Below are 10,267 nucleotides of genomic sequence, written 5' to 3' on the forward strand. Positions count from 1 at the left end.
AAGAGGGCTGGCGGGGGGGGGCATCAGCTGGGTGGGGGCGCGGTGGCGCTCCTCGGCAACCCACCTGGAAAATCTGGGCCAGGAGCAGGGCTGGTGTTTGGGGACCCTCTGAGCCCCCAAGGCTGCGCGCCCCAGAATGGGGCCACCTCTTTCTGGGGGCGGCTGCGTCTCCCTGAGGATCCTCCCCTGTCTCTCAGCCCTGCATGGAGCAGGGTGTGTGTGTGGGGGGTCAGGGCCCTTGTGGCCAGCCTGGGTCTCACCCCCTGCCCTGGCAAGGGTATGCGGGGTCCCCAGGGTCTGTGTCCGAGTCCCGCTGGCAGCACGTCCACTGTGCTGGGCTCCTGGCTGGGTAGCACAGCCCCACCGTGGGGGCTATGGGGGGGTCTGCAGGCAGGATGTGGCCTTGTTTCCTGGGGGCAGGACCCCCAGGATGGAAAGTGCAAGCAGGGTGGGTGGGCATGGCCGGGAGCTGCCCTGCTCTGTCCCGTGGGCCAGCTGCTGGGAAGGGCTGCGGACGGAATCAGGTTGGTGCTCGGTGCCAGCCCAGCTCGGAGGAGAGGTTTCCTGGAAGGTCCCTGGGGAGAGGCCATGGCAGAGCCGCTGGGCTGGCCAGCCCTGCCCCGCTCCCCCGTGGCCTCAGCTGGGAGGTGTCCGGGGGGGGCTTTGGGAGCTGTGGCACGGCTCCAGGGTGTGGGTCCGGCTGCACCCTCACGGGGTGGAAACATCCCCTCGCTTTCCTGTTGCTGGCATCCAACCATCCCCTCTGGCTGCTGGGATGGGTCCCGAGGCACTGTCCCCTCCTTGCTCCTGGGGACCCTCCGTGCTGCCCACCCAGCAGTGGGGGTCCCGCTGCGTCACAGCTCGCCCAGGGCTCCCTGCCCACGCCGCAGCCAGGCACAGGCCGTGCTCCCGGCATCACTGCCGTGCTTCTGGAGCTGGCGCACACCCCTCAAATGCTGTTCATGTCTCTGGGTGCTGGGACTGGTCCCCTTGGAGGGGTCCCCCCAGCTCCCCCAAATACCCGCTGGCACCTCGTGGCGCTGTGGCTCCATCCCGAGGGCTGGCTCTAGGCCAGATGAGCCGGTGCCAAGGGCTGGAACATCTGTCCCTATGGCAGGGGCCCCGCGTGGCCTTGGCACTGCCAGCTGCTGCCGGCCGCATCCCAAAAGCTTCAGCCTGGAGCCAAACCCTGCCCCTTGCCCCCTCCCCTCGGCTGGGGGCAGCTCCTGGGCCCTGTCCCCACGGGGGGACACAGCTGGTGGCTGCCCAAAGAAGCCGGCGCTGCTCACACGGGGAGCTGGCAGGGGGCAGCTTGGGGGTGGGCAGGATGTGCCTGGGAGCAGGATCCGGCCCCGTGGCCTCTCCAGCCCCGGGTTCCTGGGGGTGAGAGCGGCGGCTCCTTCATATCCGGGGGCTTCTGAGGTGGAAGATGACGTCTGGGTCATTTATTTTTCCTAGTGGTGCTGAGGTTTTGTTGAGTGCCCAGAGGAAATCCTTGTTGATGCAGACTTTCTTCATTGTTTCATGGAAAACTCGCGCTCAGCGGCTGTGCTCACGCCAGGCGCGTGTGACGGAGGGCGCAGGTTGGCACCTCTGGGGGGTGGGCAGGGAACGCAGCTCAGGGGGACTGGGGAACGCTCAGGGCTGGCACCGAGCGATGTCCCTGCTGGGCTGAGGACCGTCGCACCCACCAGCAGCTGAGGGGCCCCATCTCAGGGTGCTGCTGTGATTCGCCCCCTACGGGGCTGCTCTCAGGCCGTGGTAAGACCAGGAGAACAAAACCACCGTGCCAGGCCCCTGGGCTCAGACCCGCTGCCCCCAGCTGAAGCCCAGCCCCAGCCCCGTGGCTCTGCCCGTCCTCCCCACCCAGCGTCCGTGCGTCCCCGCGGGCTGTGGCCGTCATTCCTCCCCGGCTTCCTGCGCCTCCTCCCGCTTTCCCGTCACGTGTGGCTCCGTTTCCCCTCTGCCATCGCCCTGCAGCACCCCAGGGCGAGGGTGCAGGAGCTGGCAAAGCTGCTTGGCTTCCCTCCTCTGCGGGGAGGGTAACTGCGAAATTTCCCCCACGAGGCTGTTCAAATGCCTTTCGATGTCCCTGGGGGGGAGGCAGGTTTGGAGAGGCGGCCGGGCCAGACCCAGGTCCCTCCTGCGTGCCTTGGCCGAGCCCGTGGTGGTCTTGAAGCCTCTGTGGAGCCGTGGGCACCCCGAGGCTGAGGCGTGGGGTGGATGTGCTCGGTGGCTGCTTTGGGATGGCTTCAGGATGCTCTGCTCTGGTCCAAATGGTCGGAGCCGTGCCAGGCCCTGTCCGGCTGTCCCCTGTCCCTCTGTCTGCTGGGCGAAGCTCTGTCCATCTGTCCCGCTGTTTCCCGTCCTGGCCGTTTCCTTTCCCCATGGTCCGTGTCAGCCTTTGGCCCTCCGTCAGCCCCAGCCCGGTGTTTCCGTCCCTGTGCCGGCCCGTGCCAGTCCCTGGCAGTCCTGTCCCGCTGTCCTGGCGCTTCCTGTCCGTCCGTCCCTCTGCATCGCCTGGCCTTGGCCTCTCCCTGCTGCTGCCGTGCGGCTGTCCCTGTCCCGCTGTCCTGCCACCCCCTGCCCGCTCCCACTGCACCGTCCCGCCCCGGGTCCCCGTCCTCGTGTCCTGGGTGTCCCCGGTCCCGCTCCCTGGGTGGTCCCTGCCCACCCCAGCCCCCCGCGGGTCTGTGCCCGTCCTGGTCCCGGTGCTGCATCCCGTGCCGAGCCGCGCCGTGCCGAGCCGTGCCGCGCCCCGCCCGCTCCCGCCGGCGCCCGGAGGAGGCGGAGCCGGGGCCGGGGCCGGGGCCGCGGCCGGCCCAGCCCGAGCCGAGCCGTGCCGAGCCGAGCGGGACCGCGCGGTGCCGGGCCGTACCGAGCCGGACCGGGACTTGCTGGGCCGTGCCGGGCCGAGCCGTGCCGGGCCGAGCCGCGCCCCGATGAATGGCATCGCCTTCTGCCTGGTCGGGATCCCGCCGCCCGCGGTGAGCGGCTCGGGGCGGGGGCACCGGGAACGGGGCCGGGGCCGGGTGCTGGCGATGCCCGGGCGCCTCGGGGACGGGACCGGGACCGGGAGCGGGGCAGAGCCCGGGGCTGGGCTGCGGGGCTCGTCCCCGGTGCCCGGCGAGGGCGGCGGCGTGGCGGGGCCGCGGCGCCTGGGTCCGGCCGGGCTGGAGGCGAAGCCGCGGGCGGCCCCGCGCGATTCCCCCTCGGGAGCCGCCGGCCGGGGGGGTTCGGTCCCCAAACGTCCCTGCAGCCGGGCCCCATCCTGCCCCTGGCTCCGGGCTGAGCCCAGCGGGGCGATGCCGCTGGCGTGGCGCCGGCACCGGCATCCCGGCGGGCGGAGGGCAGGCCAGCCCGGCCGCGGGCAAAGCCTCGTCTCCTGCCCCTGGCACCGGGTCCCGGGGTCTGCAGCGTGTCCTGCACCGCCCTGGGGACCGGTGGGAGCGGGGGCACGGGATCAGGCCCCTTGCTGCGGCGACCGGCCGGGGAGGCGCACAGCTGGCGAGGGACGTGCCGGGCTTTGTGCCGCAGCCCGGGTGGGGATGGGGACCCCACCGTGGGGCTGGGGGCAGGGATGGGGACCCCACCGTGGGGCTGGGGGGCCGGGGCCGGTGGTGGGCGCGTGCCGGGTTAGCGCCCGGGCTGGTATGTAGGCCACGGTGGCAGACTGGCACAACGCCTGCTGCTCTGAGCAGAGGTTGCACGTCCTCGCCCCAGAGCTGAATTCGGCCTGTGTTCCTCAGTTCCTGGTTATTTGAATGCGGCTTCCCCGTCCCCGCAGTGGGGCTAATAACCGGCCTCAAAGGATTAATTGGTGTGCGAAATGGTTCAGATATGAGGAGTGCTGCTCGTCGCAGCGCCGAGCATTAATCATGGTTTCCCCTCGGATTCCTCCGTGCTTACTCCGTATTGCTGTGCGTTGGGGCTGAGATTTTTGAGGGGGTTTCTTGAAATCTGGTCTTGTCTTCTGCTGCGTTTTGGGGTGAAATGTGCCCTTCTGAGGGGCAGGACCAGGAGCATGGGGGCTTTGCTCTCCGCCTGGTTCTGCCACCCCCTTGCTGGGTGACTTGGGGAGCTTGGTGACATGGGGCGAGCAATTTAACTGCCGCTGCCTCCCTTGGCATGGCCGGGAGGACGGGGACGTGGGACCTGGCTCTGTGAAGATGGCACTTTGCCATCCCGGTGAGGGGCAGAGGCCACGCACAGCCCCCTGCTCACTGCTGGGGCTGAACCCTTCTGCATTGGGCCCCATGGAGCTGCTCCCTATTTACCGGAGCTGCTCATTTCTTAATGCTTTTTTTTTTCTTTTTTTTTTTTTTTTTTCTGAACCCTGAACTTGAAAGACAGGAAAAGCTTGTGTTCAGGCCTCCTGCCGCAATCCTGGCTTGCAAGTGTGAAACCTGGCACCGGCGCAGGGTCGGGGTGTGCGGCGTGGCGAGGTGCTGGGGGCCGGTTGGCGGAGCGGGGGTTTTGGCACCGTGGGTCCCTGGTTGTGCGGAGGGCTCCTGGGCTTGCCGCGGCTGTAGTGTTTAACCTTGAGCACGCATCACGCGCTGTGAGCTCTGGCACCCGTCTCTTGCGCTGCAGGGTGACGCCTGGGTGACTTTTAGTGTCCTAAAACCCCCCAAAGGTCTTGCAGCGCCATCCACGTTGTTTGTGGCGTCAAATGCGAAGGAAATGCTGAAGGATCTTCTTAGCGGCAGGCAGGGCTGGGGGACACCTCTGCGCCTGTGGTCTCTGGCGGGGGAAGATCTGGTGACAAGTTGGGGTTTGGCTCATGCTCCCCGCTTTGGGCGTGGGTTCCCGGCCGGGGTGTGGGCACAGCCCAGGGCTGTGGCTGCTGCCAGAGGTGTGGGAGGGCGCGGAGCAGCTCCCCGGAGCGTGGCGGGCAGTGCAGGGGGCGAGCAGCTCGCCGAGAGCGCCTAGAGCAGGAGCTGGGGCTGGGGCCTCGCCCCTGCGGTTCACACGGAGCTGCTGGTGGGCAAGCTGGAGGAGAGTGTGGGGAGGGGATCGTCATGGGACACGCCAGGCCTCTGGGATGCTCTTTTATTCTCATTAAAGGAAAAAAAAAGATTAGGTTTCAAGTCGGTGCTGTCCCATTAATAAACCAAGTTTGTCTTTAGCAGGCAGCAAGACCTGATTTAAAAAGGAATGGAGATAGATGACCTATTTTAAGCACTCAAGTTGGAAAATATCGACCTGGCTGCCTGCAGGCTGCGAGCAGCAGGGCCGGCTGCGCGAGCTGCGCCGTGCTGTGCTGTGCCGAAAACCTGTCTGGGGTGTCCAGGGGCCAGGCTGGCTCAGGATGCCCCGGGTTGCAAACCGTGGTGGCTGCTTCAAACCTGCCGCGGTACTGCTGGCCCCGGCCCAGCCGCCTCCTCGCTGGCTCACAGCACCCAAAGCGCTGACTCCTTTTCCACGGCTGGTTATCCCCAGGATTTCATTAAGTCTCCCTAATTGCCTTTCCGGGCAGCACGGCAGCCAGCACACCTCTGCCGAGGCGCGGCGCGGGTTTGTGTCGCAAGAGCCGCGGTGCTGTGCTGCGCCCGCTCGGTGCCGCAGCCTCGGAGGGAGCCAGGAGCACTGGGGGAGCGCAGGGGATGCTCCCCACTGCTGCCTTTGGGCTCAGCCCTGGGTGCAGCAGGGCTTTTTGGTGCTGTGCTAGTCCCCAAGGATCCCGGCCCCGGTACAGTTTGGCTTCCTGGGGCTGCAGCTGGATGAGGGTTCGGTGTTGCTCACCAGCCCCACGCGGGGCAGCTGCGCCCTCTCCACTCCTGAGCGTCCTGCACGGGCGGGCGCCTCGGGGAGCGATGGCTCAGCACGGCTGGAAGGGCTGAGCAAGGGGAAAATCTGAGCTGGGAGCTGGAGAGCAACTCTGGTGGCCAGGCTCTCTCCAGGGAAAGGGGTGGAAACCCGGCTCGTGAGTCATCTGAAAGTGGCCAAAATGAAGCGCTGGTGACCGCAGGGAGCGATCCTGCTGTCACCCTGCGCTGGGATCCAGCCGGCGCCTGAGCACCCGGTGTGGCAGGAGGGAGCGGGGCGGCGAGCTGCGCCGAGGTCCTGCACTGATCCTGCCGGAGCAGGCCCACGGTGCTGGGGTCCCCGGGCAGGTGACGAGGTGGCTCCCGGTGCTGCTGCAGGTTCCCAGCCAGCCGGGTGGCCCCGGGCTTGGCAGCTCCTCCCTGCCCTGCCACCGGCCCGCGGCGAGGGAGGGGAAGCTCTGCCTTAAAATAACCGCCATGGGAGACACCCCTGGGGCAGTGCCGCAGAGCTGGTGCGGGGCACCCCGGGACGCAGGTGTGGGGTGCTCGCAGAGGCCGTGCCCATTGCCCCGGCGGCAACAGAGGGGCCCTTGATGGGGCTGAGCGCGTGGGGCAGCTCCCGGAGGCGGGTGGGAAGGGGCCTGGTGGCTCTGGGGACAATCGCGCTATTGTGGCACATAGTGGGCTATTTTTCTCCTGTGCGAGGCCGAGGCGGGCGGGGGGGGGGGGGGCGGGCAGTGGCTGTGGTGCCAGCGCTTTCGGGGTGAAGCGTGGTCCCCGCTGGGGCTGGCGGTGACTGGTGTGGTCCCAGGGGGGCACCGATGTCCCCGGAAGGGGTGGGTGGCAGCTGCGGGGTGAGCTTCGCGGGCAGGAGGGGAGGTCCAGGAGGGGAGGTGGGATGGAGGTTGTGCTCTGCGGGCTGCAGGACAGCGTTGGATGCTCGGAACCTGAGGAAAATGCCGTCAGCACCTGGTGCCACGGCCGTCCCAAGCTGTGACCCCAAAGCCGTGTCCCCCCTGCTGCCGCTTGTCCTCCCTGCGGCTGTAGGGAGGCTCCAGTTGCTGCCTTGCATAGCAGCTGGCACGAGGTGCGGGAGCTGGCGCTTGCCCTGGGCGCATCCCCCTCAGTTTTTTGCTTCCAGGAGCCTCCGGAGCATCTCGGGTGCTGCCCGGCCCCGTGCTCCCTCCCCAGCCTTGATGTTGGGCCTGGTCCCCGTGCAGCACCCAAGCACGGTGCCACGGGGTCCCCTGTGGGTGCGAGGGGTGTAGGGACGTGGCTGTCCCCTCCCCGGGCCCCCGGCCCCGCGTGGGGCAGGGGCTGGAAGTCGCCGGCAGCTGCCCCTGACCTCGCTGGGTAGGATTTTCCGCCGTGGTGCCGTGGACAAACGGGAGCGGAGCGCAAGGTGCCTCTCAGAGCCACCGGAGGAAATGGCTCATTGTTAGCCCTGCTGAAAAAAAGACCCGAAAAATTACAATAATGAGGCCAGCTTCTATTTGAGGGTTTCCATGGGAAAAACAGGAAATGGAATCCTGTTACTTTTCTAGGGCTTGCTGCCGATAACGCCGTTTTTAGGACAGGGCAGAGAATGAGGAGGAGGAGCTGGGGACGGAGGCAGCCCCACCAGCGAGCCCTCTTCCCCCCTTCCTTCCTCTCGGGCCTGAGCCCTCGTCCCCCTCCTCGCAGCCGCTTTCCCCTCCAGCACCATGAATTGAAGCCTTGCTGAGTGCGTTGCTGAGCCCCTGAGCATCCCCTGGCCTTGCAGGCCCACCCGTGCTGGGGCTGGAGGTGGTGCCTGGAGTCCTCGCAGAGCTCGGCGCGTGTGAGCTTGGCAGGGCTGAGCTCCGCGTCCTGCCCTGCGCTCGTGACGTGGTGCCGTGAGCGGAGGCAGCACGTGAGCCCGCAGGCTTCGCACAGATGCTGGCGTCAGCACCCACGTCGCTGCTGCCAGCCCGGGGGGGATCCTGCCCCTGGAGACCCAGCCGTGGTGGTGCAGTGGTGGGGACCCCCGTAGGGCTGGGCTCCCCCAGTGCCTGCTGAACCCCATGGCTGGAGAGCTGCAGCAGGCGCCCGGGGCTGGGGAGTTTGGGAAAAGGGAGAAGGCTCTCCAGCCACCTCCCCAAATTTCTCTTAATGCTGTACCACAGCCCCAGTGCCCTGGCCGGGCGAGCTGGAGCCCTCCAGCTTCGGGACACAAAGGGCAAGAAAGCTCAGCAGGGCACGGGGGGCCGGCAGGGAGCTGAGCACGGTGGTGCTGCGGGCGGGAGGGAAGGGAGCCAAGCGGTACCCGGCGCGGGCTGGCGGCGGGGCTGCGAAGGAGCCGCTGTCAAGATAAAAGTTTGTGTTGGGAAGGAACCAGGCGATTTCCTTCCCCGCGTTAACACCCAGGCTGGAGAGGGAGGAATGGCAGACATCCCGGTCGCCGCTCCTCAAGCGGCTTTGCGGCACCGTTTGTCTTTGGCGCTTGGCATCCCCTGGGCAGCACCACCCCTGCCCGGCTGCTTCGGTGGGGAAATGCGGGTGGGGGGGTCCCGGTGTCGGGAGGGGATCTGGCCCTGGGGGGGCTGCAGCTGCCCATGCTGACAGGTCTCTGACCCCCAGCAGAGCCTGGCCCTGTCCTTGGTGTCGTGCTGGCGCCCCGGGCGGTGCCGTGGTTCGAGCCGTGCCCTTGGCAGCGCCGAGCGCCTCGGGCAAGGGTTGGGTGCCCTCAGCCCAGCACCTCCCGCGGCCCCGTCTGCGCCATCCCCAGCGTGAGCTGGGCCAAGGGCTGGGAGCCCCAAATCTGTGCTTGAGGGGCTCCTGGTGGCCGCCCCTGGTTCCCCTGTGAGAGTTGCTCGGTGTGCCTCGGCGTGGCGATGCTCAGTCCCTCGGGGGGTGTTTGGGTGCCGCTGCCAACCGAGCGCCTGTGAAGGCAGCAGGAAAAGGGGAAGCTCTCTAAGGAGCAACTGCTTGGATGGTCAGAGCAAAACCATGCGTGACCCTGCCCGTCCCTGGGGCTCCTGTCCTGCCCAGGACCACCGCGGTGCGTCCCCGCTGGGGGTGTCGCTGTCACCCCGGTGGTTCTGGCTCCTGCTCCTGGGGGGCTTTGGGGAAGGGGCGTCCCAGGGGCAGGGGCACGCGCCAGCTGTGTGCAAACAAACCAGCACACCCCCAAATCCCTGCTGAGCTGCAAAGCTCCTCAGCCCCCGTTTGGGTTAAAGAGAATTAAAATGCTTTCTCCTGCGGGGCGTTAATCTGGGAGGCTGGGGCATGGCCGGGCCGGTCAGCTGGCTGCTCCCAGACGCTGTCACCTGGGGGGGTCACACTGCCACCACCACCTGCCCCCCCGGCCCTCTGCCAGCACATCCCTGGGCCAGGACCCGCCGCCGTCCCCACTGGAGCAGCTCTGGGGTCCCCTTGCTGTCTCCCCACGTGCCGGCAGCACCGTGGGGCTGGCCTGGGCTGAAGGTGCACGGGTGGGACCTGGGTCCCCCTCCCTGGGCCCCGCTGCAGGTGGGAACAGGGAAACACTGCCATGTGAGGGCTAAAAATGTGCTATTGCACAGCTTTCTCTTCCCTGAAAATCCTATTAAAACCTCATTTTTCTGACCCTAATCTCAGCTCACTGTTCAGGAGGGATTAGTGTTTGCCCTCTCCCCCCCGGCCCCGTGTGCTCCTGCGCTGTGCTGGCTCCGGGCTGGGGAAACCTCCGCCGGTGCCAGAGGAGGGGGCTTGGCAGGGCCCCGCGCGCGGTGGTGGTGGCAGGGCCGGCAGCTGGCCGTCCCCCTGGTCCCCCTGGTCCCCCTGGTCCCTCTGTCCTCTGTTCTTGCCCGTGTGTGACGTTACCCTCGCAGCCTGCCAAGGGCTGGTGATGCTCCTGCTGGCAGGGACCCAGGGCCGCAGCTGGGATTGGGGGGGGGGGTCAGCGTGGGGCTGCGGTGCCACCCCCAGCTGGGACACCGCTGGGACATGAGCTGGGCTCCTCTGGGCTCCCGTGTGCCTCAGCTTCCCAGCAGCTCGCCCGTGCTCCCTGCTCGGCCCTGGAGGATCCGAGGCTGCAGGAGCGAGCGGAGGGCAGTGCGAGCAAACCCGGGCGGCGCGGAGCAGCAGGCAGGGAGCGGTGCCGGCAGAGGGCCCTGCTGGCCGCTGGCAGCGTGGGTGCGCACGCGTGGGCGCTCGCCCGCTGCCTGCCCCGGCGTGCCGGCGGCGGCGGTGCATGCCGGGAGCGTGCCGCGTTCCCCCTTGCTCCCATTTGGCTGTCTATTTAGGACACTCCTGTGCAAAACACAAGTATTTTGGAAGGCGTCCAGGCGCGCTCGCATTCCTCGGGGTGGAATCTGCCCCCGCGAACGCCGCCTGACCTTTCCCAGTTTGGGCTGCGGGAACAATACTGGGGGGGGGGGCCCGACCTCCGCTCAGCCCGCTGCGCCCAGCGCGCCCCGGGGCGAGCGGCCCCCCCTGGCCCCCAGCGGCACGCCGCGGGGTCAGCGCCCGCCTGCGTGCTCGGTGCTGCCAGGGAAGGC

The sequence above is a fragment of the Cygnus olor genome, chromosome 25 (assembly GCF_009769625.2).
Source record: "Cygnus olor isolate bCygOlo1 chromosome 25, bCygOlo1.pri.v2, whole genome shotgun sequence".
In the NCBI taxonomy this organism is placed as follows: domain Eukaryota; kingdom Metazoa; phylum Chordata; class Aves; order Anseriformes; family Anatidae; genus Cygnus; species Cygnus olor.